At 37.6% G+C, this 13,058-nt stretch overlaps 1 long non-coding RNA gene across 1 annotated transcript in view; it reads left to right on the top strand.

Moving 5' to 3' along the window:
- The window catches only part of LOC309719577, a 13,848-nt gene extending 2,256 nt beyond the window's left edge, over window positions 1-11,592 (top strand). The window contains exons 2-3 of the long non-coding RNA XR_014280268.1: window positions 4,642-4,741; window positions 11,208-11,592. This is a non-coding gene — a long non-coding RNA (uncharacterized lncRNA). The remainder of the gene's footprint in view (window positions 1-4,641; window positions 4,742-11,207) is intronic.
- The last annotated feature ends 1,466 nt before the right edge of the window (window positions 11,593-13,058 follow it).

Below are 13,058 nucleotides of genomic sequence, written 5' to 3'. Positions count from 1 at the left end.
ACAATACTGATATTTTGATGAAAAAGAGCAGAATTTAGTTAAACTGAATTTAATGTGGTCTGATGGAAGGAGGGAGGAGGAGAATCCCAATACAAGAGGCAGAGATGTGTCTTGGTAAAGAGGCAGCCAATTTGCTGTAATAATCACTGCATTTACTGAGAGCAGAGCAGTTCGTAGTGCTGCAGATTCTTCTTTACTCAACAGTGCATACGCAGAAAATCTTTCAAATGTTTTTTTTTTTTTTTTTGTATTCAAACTTCTTTCGAATTTTTTGGCCATTACACAGCATATTGAAATGTTTCATAAAATGCAGCTATTTGTAGAACTCTAAAGTGTGTTAGATATGTGTATGAACATGTATATGTATGTATATGTATGAATACCTGCAGCCTGCTAAAGAAAAATAATTAAAAATACACAGCACAGGCACAGTAACAGAAAGAAACCACCATAAGCAGAAATTGCTTATGGTGGTTATTCACAGTGTGTTTAATTATACAGTTGTATGTATATGATCCTTTAGATAATATTTAGACAGTATTACCTCATTAGTATATATATATATATATATATATGTATATATATATATATATATATATATATATATATATATATATATATATATATATATATATGTGTGTGTGTGTGTGAGTATTTTATATATTTAGATAGAGGCTAGTGAGTATATCTGCAATGTCTGTAGTTATGATAATTTTATTGCTCACTAATATGCAATTGCAAGACATTTAATCTAAATTTGATTAGACAAAATAATCACTTTAGAAACCGTTTGCATTTCAGCTTCAACTACACGAAACTGTGTATATATAACCCCCGTAAACTAAGATCCAACTATACTGTCATTAAGAAAAACTCTGATTAGGAAGGCTTTAATTGTTTATAATAAACCAAAGCTACCATAATACTGCCTCATTATGTGATTTTAGATGGGGGTTTTTTCACATGTGAATGTGAAATTGACAAGACAGCTGTGCTAGATAGTGAAGCTACGTACTAACTACATTTAGTCAGTGGTCTCTTCGGTCATCCTTCAGTGTAGATCCCGCCCACCCCATTCAAATTCTTTGACATGCAGAGAAAAATTATTCATACCCCAAATCTTTTTGTGAATGCACAAACAGAGAAATACATTTTGAAAAGTTCCCAAGTTTATGATTAAAACACATAGTATGGGAATGAGATAGAGAATAATTATCAGTGGAAGGAATATATTAAATTAATACCACTAATGTGAGCAATTAATTCAGTAATTTAAACTAAAATACAGCTGCTAGCTTGGAGCTAGCACGCTGGGTGCATTTTGCAAACTGCCTGCAATAGCTATACCAACTTAAAGATTTAATTTTAGGGAATGAGTGGAGTTATCTGAGGACTCTTAAGGGAAACTTAATTAGATGGCACAAATTAAGCAATTAATTTATTCATGCACACAAATTATTCATTCAGTAGCCCACCTAACAAATCTGTGCTGATAAATTAGAGCTACATAACTTGTATTCTCCCTATAGAGCCTAACATCAGTAGTTTAAGTTGTTGGAAGGAATACTTGACATTGAATCTCAATTATATCTGCTATTTCCATTAAAGTGAAGTGTTTTGCATCTCTACCTAGATACAGGAAATGCTTCAAATTAACACTGAACAACATTTAACTTTTGTGTGAATCAAGCTGGTTGTACTCCATCACTGTGGGGGCTCTACTGAATGGTTTGTCATACAGTGTCAAAAAAAGAAATCTAATTCTCAAGTAAACACTAATAGAATACGATATGCTATGCCTTTTAATCAAGAAGTAAGACAGTAAAACATTTATGTAGGAGGTTGTTTGTTTGTTTTTTTCATTTAACAAATAAACATTCTGCATCTCGCACATAGAGCTGAACAGGAGGATTTGTTCATCACTAAAATATCACCCTTATGTAAAAGCTGTATACAGACATAAACCCACATACATACAGTGACTGAAAACTGTGAGATTTCAGTAGTTGTTTAAGATGCACAAAAGTCTAAAAAATTCAGATGTGACACCACTTTAGTCTGAGTTTTAGAGTTTAGAGTTTCATTTTATGCAAGACTGTGCAAGACCATTACTTCTCTCACAGTGCAATGTAGGACTTTCATTTTACAGAAACAACTACACATACTGTCAGTGTTCTTCCACACTTGTATGTATACTGACCTTTACAGAAAGAGGTTAGTCTAAATGAATGAAGAGCTGGTCAGTGTGATCACCATTGCCTTATGATGAAACATAAATATCCTCAGTGTAGGGTCTCTTCCAGCTATTGGGATTCACCAGCTCTCCTCATCTCTATGGACGATTCTGGACCAGCATGTTAGCTTTCTCCATCACTTACACAAACACTGAGTTTGAAGAAATGAAATACTACAACCCTCAATTCCAAAAAAAGTTGAGATTCTGTATAAATGTTTAAATAAAAATAGAATGTAACAATTTGCAATTCTCATAAACCCATATTTTATTCACAATACAATGTGGAAAACACGTCAAATGTTTAAACTGAGAAAGTGTTCAACTTTAAGAGAAACATTGGAGTCTTCTCCCACCCCCATTCTCTGTGGCCTGCTGGAGCGGGGGGGCTAGGAGGAGTTGGCCGTCCGACTGCGGTCTGGAGTGTGGGGCCTCCCTGCTGCTACGGAGTCGGGGCGGTCTGCCTCTCCCCACCGCAGGGAAAAGGGTAACACCACCTGGGTCTGGGTGCAGTTCCCCCCTCCAGGGGCAAGGGTACCTAGACCTGGTTCGTAGAGTACGCTTGGGGAGTGTGATCGTGTGTACAGCATCTCTTTATGTCTGTCTCCACGTTGGTTGAGTGTGGAGTAAGTGCATATGAGAGCATGAGGGTGGGAATGGATGTTTGTGTCTGTGTGTGCCTGTATGTATGTGTCTATATGTCAGGTTGGGTATCAGACACCACCTCTCTGGGGACATCTCAGACCCTCCAAGGTTTGGAAGCCTATCTCCACCCACCACCACTTCCCCTGCCAGTGGCGGACTCCCTCAGGTATCGGTGCGTTGCTGGTTCTTTGTGTCTGGGGATGGGCGTCCGGGTACACACCGGCTCACTCCTTGGCGGCCGCTTATTGGGGCCTGGAGCCTGGGGCTCGCTCGGGCCACTTCGGAGGTGGGGTGCCCACGGGCTCACGGGCGCGTCACTGCAACTCCCCCTGGCTTCTGCTCGGTGGCTGCTGAGTGAGCCCTCATCTGGGACTCTCCTCAGCTCTTACTGGGACAGTGGCGCGGCTGCCCCTCTGTTGGTCTTCCTTGGTCTCTTGTGTTCTGGGGGCCTCTGGATGTCTGGAGTTTTGATCTCCTCCATACCTGCTTCATACCCTGGAGGACGGGGCTGTGGCTCCCCACACTCCCTAGCAGATCGTTACATGGAGAAACCTTTGGAATGCAAGCATGCTGATCCACACAGGTATGCACACAGGTGTACACACGGGTATTCACAGACGCGGACTACAGCTTTCTTGGCTGCTGCCTCAAAGCACATTGTGCGCTGTCTATCTTGCGTGCTGCACAATATCGTTTATTATTTAGTATCTACTGATATCTACTGCTAGCTAGTTTATTGTGATGGTGCTTTTTTTTATTATGCTGCTCTTTGTTGTTTGCTTTCTCTTCTGTTTTTTTTCTCCATACAGGTGACCCAGGTGTTTTGTTTGTTTTTTTTCTTTCTTCCCCCCCTTCTCACCGTCTCTTCTCCCCTTTGGTTTTCTTTCTCTCCCTCTCTTTCTTTCATTCTTTCTCCCTGTCCTATCCCCCAGTCATGTCTGTCCCGTTTGTAGCAACTGAAAATAAAATAAATTCATAATTATAATAAAGGTCAATCAAATGGACCAATATGGCAAGGCCATGATGATCCACTTGGTAAAATAAATCTGCTTGGCATCTTTCTTGGCCTTAAGACAACAATTCTGATGGCTAAAGATCCAAACGGGACACACAAAAGAAAAAAAAAAAAGAGAAACATTAGCCCTTTTTGAATTTGATGGCAGCAAATTGTCTCAGAAGTTGGGACAGGGCCATATTAATCATTGTCTAATTTTCAGAACAGACAGTAAAGATTCTGGATCAGCATCTTGACTGGAAGTAGTCTCAGGAACTGAGAGCAGTGTTTGGATATTTGGGAGAGGAATCATGTCCCATTGTTGTCTGGTATATGGTTCTCGGTCCAGGATCTAATATCCCTACCTCCCCATACCATCAGAGATGCAGGTTTTTGAACTGATGCAACATCAATGATTTTAAAAAAGAACTTCAAAATCTCTGTTTGTCTGACACATTTTGCCTCAGTCCATTGTGAGTAAGCTTTGGCCTAGAGAAAACATGGCATTTCTGATCATGTTCACATATAGTTTTTGTTGGAAGTTCACAGACTGGAATTGTTCCTGGAGCCATGCCATGATTATCATGACAGAATCATAAAATAATGCATGTGCTGCCTGAGGGCCTGAAGAAGTTGGGATTTTCAGCCTTGTCCCTTGCATACAGAGATTTCTCCAGATTCTCTGAATCTTAATGATTGTATGCACTGTAGATGATGAGGCATTTATATTCCATCCATCCATCCATTCACTTCCGCTTATCCTTTTCAGGGTCGCGGGGGGCGCTGGAGCCTATCCCAGCTGTCATAGGGCGAGAGGCAGGGTACACCCTGGACAGGTCGCCAGTCTGGCATTTATATTCCTTAAAAAGGTATTTTGAGAATAATTATTATGCAATTTTTGACACATTCTTTTGCATACCGGTGAATCTCTGCCCATCTTTACTTTAGCAAGCGTTCTAAGATGCTCTTTTTTTTTATACCCAATTAAGTTACTGAACTGTTGCCAACGAACCTAATTTGCAAAATATTCCTCCAGCTGTTTCTTTTTAGTACCACTTACATTTCAAGCCTTTTATTTACTCCGCCCAACTTTTTGGAGATGCATTGTTGCCATTAAATTCAAAACAAGCTAATATTCTTCATGAAATACAAATAAATTCAGTGAAATATGGGTTTTATGAGGTGTGCAAATTATTACATTCTGTTTTTATTTACATGTACAAAGTATTCTAATTTTGGGGTGGGGGTTTGTAGTTGTTTGCTTGAAAAGGTGATTTAGGGCTGACAGACTGATAAACATATATAAGTTCGTAATATAATGAATTCAGACTGGCTACTCAGTGAAGAAGCTACATGCAATATATTGTATTCTGAAAAAACGCAGTACTCAATTATCAGACAGAACTAAAACAGCCTTGGCTGCTTCTGTGTGTAGCCTCATTACAAGAATTTAATCTTAAGTTTCATTTCTGACATTTGTCTTGTTAGCTGAGAACGTTCTGCAAATAGTTTTTGTAAACATTAAAATCTTACCTCCAATTACAAACTGAGGACCTTGTAGCTGTTTAGTAGGAGTGACAGGCTGTTTTTTGTTTGTTTGTTTTTTCAAATCTTCTTCTTGTTGTTTATTGGTTAGGAGCACAGGTTAGAGCAGACCTTCCCAAAGTGTGGGGCAGAGCCATTGCAGGGGGCATGAAAAGAGGGGAACAATGCTTGGGGCGCCTAGACAAACGCAAAGCAGGAGATGAAGCATTGCTGAATATGTTTCCAAACCAACTTCATTCTAAGCCAAAGACTAGAAAATATGGTGAAACATATTTTCCCTTTGGTTTCACCTGCACAAGTGCCAAGGTAGGTCTCCCCTGCAGAAGTGGGTTTCCCTTCGTCGGGAGCACCGCTGGGCTGTTCAAATCATGGACAAACAGTATCCCACAATCTTGATTTTTAGTTCACAAACACTTGTTGTAATGACTACCTACTCCTGACATTTTTGAGATGTTAGCTCTTTATACAGTAAAGTTACAGCAGGATACAAATAATATCAGGCTGATCCTGCCACGATTTGTTCCCCTGTCTAAATCATGGACAAACAGTATCCCACAGCTGTTTATGTTTTTAAACCCATTTTGCACAAAGAGGCATTTTTTTGAAAAATTTATTGATGAATGTTCTTGTGACACACGCTAGGCACAGATACACCCACACACAGGTCGTTGTCATCAGATCCCACATTTATTAAGAGTGTGCACTGAATTACAACAGAACACCGTCTGACAGCGGTCGGTTTCCCCGGCGTCTCTCTCCTCCGCTCCTCTCCACCTCACTATATAAAGGAAAGGAAAACCACCATCAGTCCAAAATCGCCATCAGCTGTTCTTACCAGCACCGCCCCGTTGAGCTCACTGCACCACTCCTCCCCTGCAGCCGCGCCCCGGACCACACCTCCGCCACAGTTGAATATTATTACACAGGAAAAAATAACTACTTGTAAAATAATTACACCGTGACGCCTCTGCCTTTCTAAATAGAGGGACAGTAACGGCGTGTTTATATGTAAGAGTTTAAAAGCTGAAGATAAACGCAAAAAAATGAGTTTTCGGTGATTCGAAACGCCGTTTATGTGTGGACGAAACAGCTGCGTTTTCAAAAATACCTATGTAGGTGTGGACGTAGCGTAAAAGAGTTAGTAGTTTATTTTCTTACTACCTGCAGATTACTTGTATTTGCTTAATTGTTTACCAAATGTTTGAGGTGTGAAATAAACCGCAATTGAGCAAAATATGGGTGTGTGTGGTTGGAGGATGTGTTAGTACATGCGTGAATTATTCTTGTAAAACAAAGGGGGGCCCAGCGAAAAAAGTTTGGGAACCCCTGGGTTAGAGAATGATCAGTTGTTTGCTTTTTAAATTTTCTGTTAGGGGATAATAGGGAACATTTGAAGTTTTTGTTTGTTGTTTTGAGCACTGCTTAACATTAAAGTTAATAAACTGCTGCTCAGCACCTCGAATTAATCTGGGCTGCAGGCCCTTTCTTGGGAGTGGACTCTAAGCTGGGGATATAACCCATTACATGCTGTTTACCCTAAATGAAACCCAGCCTATTTACATAAATGAAACAGAATGTTACATTGTCCAGCGAGGTTTGCTAGTCATCAGTCATTGTTAAATTGTATCATGGATGGAAAACCATGAGAGTTCTGAAAGAGTCCAGTATTGAGTAAGGAACAGGCAAATCTGAGTGCTTGCAGAGGTCAAAGGTGCAAGGCTGGATTTATTGTGTGCAAGTGTGTACTGGGTCATATTCAACTTTATTTATCAGAAAATGGTTTGAGCACTGAATAACAATTGTGTTTAAAGTGCCACATAGAAATGTATCAGAATCAACAAGCGGTTCAATACTCACAGTAGACCGAGTTTCACAGCCTGTGATTTGTTTTTGGTAACAAAAATTCTTTCTTTAAAGGCAAGAAAATATTTTTTTGAAGTTGGTTACATGTAAGAATCTGTTTTCAACTATTTTCATGAAAGCTTTTGCCTATGTTAAAATAGTAAAAGATCTTTTCCTGACCTTGCATACTGATTTTAAGTTACTAAACATAACACGTTCTATTCAAAGAAAAACAACAAAAAAAAGAAATCCAAAAAAGCTGCAATTCTGCAAAGCAAGTGTTTTTATATCGTGTTTATCTTTATCTAAAGTAAGAGTTTTGCCAAGACTAAAAGCCTTTTTTGGCAAGGGTGTGCTAATCAATAAAAGCAGCAACAGTGTTCAGACAACTTAAAAATAGCTGCTACAAGCACACTGCTGACGCTCACCTGGTCAAGCAGGTGACTCACATTCCAAAAACAAGCTGGGACTGCACCGGACCATTTCCCATGGGTCATTACTCCTCACTATCTCCCTATTTTTCTGTCTATTCCCAATTTTCCTATAAGTAGAGTATACAGAGAATAATTAAATGTAATAATAATATTAGTAATACAAACTGTGTATCACAAGGTCTCAATAGTCACTATTAATAAGAAAAAATATACAATTCATGTGCAAGCTGGCAATTCCATAACCGCTAATGCACCCCCGTACTATCAGGCTTTTGAACTGAGCACTGATAATAAGCCATATGGTCCCTCTCCTCTTTATTCTAGAGGACTATGGCATTCATGTTTTCAAAAAAATGAAAAATAAAATAACATTTTGATTCATCTAACCACAGAGCAGTTTTCCACTTAGGCCTAGTCATTTTAAATGGGCAGGGGAAAAAACAGGTGTTCTGGAGGTGTTCCTGAGCCGATACAGTGATATCCATGAAAGAATCACATCTGTTTTTAATAGCAGTTTAATTGGCCTTGTTCTTTTTTGGCCAAAGAGATTTCTATAAATTTTCAGAATTTTTTGACGATATTATCTATTGTCGATGATGATACAATCAAACTGTTCACAATTTTATGTTGAAATTTTTTCTGAAATTGTTCCACAATTTGTACAATCAATCCTTTTGTTGACTCTACCCTAACATTTTTGAGACGTCTTGCTGCCGTGAAATTTAAAATAATCCAATATAGTTCATAAAATAATAATTTGTCTCATTTTGAATTTTGTATTGTGTATTTTGTTGTAAATAAAATATGGGTTTATGAGATTTTCAAATCATTGCACTATGTTGTTTTTCTTTTGTTTTTTATACACCCTCTAAACATGTCATAATTGTATTTCACTTTGCATTGAATTATTATAGAGACTGTATGAACGTTTATCTTTTTAAATTAACGCACAAAGAAATATAACTGTTTTATTTAGTGTATTATCTGGGAACATAATCAACGTGTTGTCATTTTTTATTTCAGAAACAAGGAAACCAGGCAGACAACTCAAAAGAAAAAAAGTATTAATATTTTTTTTACCTTAGAATTTTCAGATCAGACTTCAGACCAACATGACTCATTATACTGCATAACAACTTCATTCAGTCCCGTTATTAATTATGGGGTTAAGTCTGTGAATCAACAATTTGAAATTTTAAGACAGTCAATTTCCTAAAGTGGCTGTCTCAACACACAGTTGCTTGAGTCTCCTGAAATACATATATCAAATTTGAAGTAGATTGGATGAACAGTTTGCAAAGAATAGACACTGAGACATTCTCAAATCTATTAGTTAAATGAAAAGATAATTGGTTTACCAAATTGGTTTTGGCCACAAATTTCATGCTTTAAATGTTCTCTTTTAATAAACAGTAATTGCACTCTGACTTTTAAAAGATAGCTTGAACCTATTTTTAGGCTCCTTGAAATAAACAGCAGGCGTTTGGGTGTGTTTCCAAGTAATTGTCAGCAAATATTGTCAACTTAATTGTTCTGATAGCCTCTTGCTTTGCTGTTCTTTCACTGGGACTTGCCTGGGCCTTTTCAAATGTATACAGCTGTCTTACAGATGAGGTTTATCCTCTCATATTTGAACATACACTGATAGGAAAAGTAAACACAGACTCCTGAAAGCTGCACATAGTTGTGCTGCTACGACTGGGACATGGAGAACACTAAGCACTGACTTAAATTCAGCATGGCAGACATTTGAGTTTTTTCCTTGCCAAGAAGGAAAGTATAATTACCATCCCTGGTGATAGCAACGTTTTGTTTGAGGGATCTTTTATCAAAAATTAACGAACACCTTTCCACCAATCAGAACAGCGTTTTCCGCCAGGCTATGTTTTAATGTAAAATATGTTCTACAATTCATGCATATGGACACTGTAATAACTATAATGAAAATGAAGATAATAGTTCTTTCTGGAATGAAGATGGTCTTCAGATTGCTGCCGGACCACATCCTATCATCATTAGGAAACCTACCAGAGATTCAGATCTAGGTAATACAGGAGAAATACATTTAGAGAGACAGAGAAAATGAGAAAGGAAAGATGAGGACGGGAAAAAATAGATATGCAGCTTCGACATTATTATTAAATACATACAATCACAGCCTGAAAAAATGCCCAAAGACCAGCTGGAGTGGCGGTACTTGACTCACCGCTGTTATTCCCCTCCATCCCTCCAGAATTCACTTTCATACACGGTGTACCAGTGCATAAAGTCTTCCATGGCTAAGACCTGACAGCTTCAGATGCCAAAAATCCATCTTCCAATGCAATTTAGCACAGAGGTAGCTGGGAAGATGGGGAAATTATACAGGACTTGAGTCAGAGTTTTAAGGTAGCAGTGGAGGCCCGCTGACACATTTGAAGTGATGACAGGTTGCAAGAATCTGACAAGTCAAAAGTTAGTGACTCCAAAAATAAAATTTCAGTCGCTTTCTTGAGACCCTTGTGACAGGGCAAGTATTGATGTGCTGCTGCACTCCTTTTTGTTTTTCATAGGCTCAAGATAACTAGCCTTCTGACCAATTTTCCCATGGATTCTCCTCATTTCTCACCTCAGCTGAGAAAAAATGACAGAGACGGAGTAATGCCAGTTGTTGAAAATTGACTTGGTAGAATGGAATCTTATTGTCAGTACAATATAGTCACTACAGTACAGTGATTTATGAAAAACAAATACATTAGTGTGGAAGCATTTTTCCAGATGACAATTGGTTTTGACTCTTCTCCAGTTCTTGAAGTTTTGCTTTATGTGAGCTTTTGTTTTGTTTGTATGCAATTGCAAAACGGAAGGTGAAATGAATCAAATGTCACAGTGTATAAAATTGAGAGGAACCAAATGTAAGATGAAAAAGCAAATGGAATCAAAAAGGAAATGAAATGAAATATCACATAAAGTCTAAATTAAGTCCAAAATGTGAGGTAAAAAGCAAAATTCCTGAAACGCAAGAGGCCAAAGAATCTTTAGAGAAATCAGGGATGCACATCACAGACATGACATACTGACAGAGGACAAATTAGACTAAAAATACAGTAAAAACTGACTGAGGATGCCTAAAATGTTGGGAACAGGTCACACATTAAAGCTGTTGGTAGTTTCAAACAATCTGGAATCTACTGAAGATAAATAAGATATGAATGGACAAACCACACAGAAACATAAAAACAAAAGCGTAGGAGCAGGCGTTACCAGACAGAGGAGGAGAAACACAAGACATAACAGACAACTTAAAACAAGGAAGGAAATCCAATAAAACACAAATTAAAGCTCCAGCAACATTTAAACAGTAATGAAAATAAAGAACTCAAAATGTAAAATAAGAGTCAAACCTCAAACAATAGGGCTGTTTAGCTAGTCAGTGTGGTAGAGTAATTGAGGCCACTTAGTTTGAGGCCTTGTTTGCTTGCTTACCTGTTGACATATGCTCTCTACTTACTTGACCTGTTCTCTTTTGTTGCAGATTCTGTCTTGGTGTGTCTACCTGTGTTGCTTCTGGAGAAACCTATGTGACCCACTTTTGCTCACAAAGAAATACCTTACCTGCACCAGACCCCCATGGAGAAAAAGTGAATCACCAGCCTATGCTAGCAAAATGAAAGAGCAGTGAACACGTGTCATACAAACCTGTAGTAACTGGACTTCAACCTACAAAAAGGTGATATTCATACAATGGTTTTGAGATCATTAGTAGCATTTTCGAGGCCTGTAAAGCCGAAATGGGACAGATTTATTCTTTACAGAGGTATCTACATGGTCCCTTTATTTACCAAGCTTTAAATTTAATCAGATAAGTGAGTGATAAAGTCAAAGTAAACTACTTTTACAAATATACTTTTATAGTTAAAGAGCACATACAGCTTGGAGTAAATGTATTTTAATTACACAATATTAGAATATGAAATAATAATATTAGAAATAGTAGAATTTTCCCTAAGTTGTTCTGATTTCTGTACTACTAATGCTATATTATGTATACAAGATTGTATACATTTTTGTGAGGTACACAGGATGACTAAAGTCATATTTCTATTATGCGCCTCAGTAGATTTGGTTTCTTTCTGGACAGACTATGATCAGCTGACCAGTGCTGTAGGTCGTTATAAGGTTTACTGCTCTTTGTCCTATTATATAGAACTGGATGTTGTATGAGCCACCATTGCAGCTTTCTGACTGCTGGCTAGTATAAAGGTGGAATTTGGCAAGTGCTGCTAAAGAATATGGCTTAAATTCAAACTGATGACTCCTACTAGTCTCTCTAAATGAAAGTTGTTTTGTGTGGTAGCAATACTGAAACAGATTATACTACTTTGGGCAGTTATTTGGGAAACAAAACTATCCAGCCAGTGGCCAAGGGGATATAACACTGCGTACACAGTATATCCAGTCAAATATGATTCAACAAGAAAGTGCTTAAAAGTTTTAATGTTAAGATTTTCCCCTGAACTTTATACCTTTACTACTACATTTGCTGTTGGAAAAGTGTCCAAAAACTCAATTCAGAATTCTTTGAGTGCCGTTCTGACCATAAATAGACATTACACGTAAATTTTAAGTGACTTAACTTTTGAGATAATCTCTTCCTGTCCTCTCCTGTCCTACAGTATGTCATTTTCCAACTATATATATATTCTACAAGACCTTTATTGTCCATTTTTTTCTGAAAACAAAAACAAAAGACAGAATAAAAAATTTTAACTTTTTTCCCTCCACAGTGAAAGTAGCTGCATTGCCAGTAATTCACGACTGATACATACTTTGCTAAATCTTACATATATACAAGTTTCAGTAATGCTCCTCATTTCATTTTAGATCTTTTTAAGCTCAGGTTTTTAAATTTCAATTTTTTTAGCAGATAAGTTAAGAACCTTTGTGAAATGTGAATTCATCTTTTTTTTGTTGTGAAAAATACTCTTAATACATATGTGAATTATTCATTCAGGTAACTAAATATAGATGGGAATTAATATTTATGTTATTTCTAAAAAGCAACAAAAATCATCCCCAAAGCTGTTGTGAGTCAAAGCAGTTGCTGTAAATCAGAACCAGGTAAACAAATCCCTTTACATAGTACTAGTAACGGCTGAACACAGCACACTCAGTATATCAGTGATGCTGTCCTGTTGTAAAATGATTACAAACAACCACTATAAAAAGCATATTTACATTAACACACATTTCAGCGACCGATGTTTTTCTGTAAATTTTGCTAATTCTCTCTTCAGTGGCTCAATAAAACAAGCCAAGTACTGTATAATATGGGTAAAGTGTTAGTGTCCCTCAGAGGAACATGTGACCCAACTGTCAGATGCCA

This window comes from Aulonocara stuartgranti, assembly GCF_965226115.1.
Source record: "Aulonocara stuartgranti genome assembly, chromosome: 2".
NCBI lineage: Eukaryota > Metazoa > Chordata > Actinopteri > Cichliformes > Cichlidae > Aulonocara > Aulonocara stuartgranti.
This window is presented reverse-complemented; position numbering and strand designations above follow the sequence as displayed.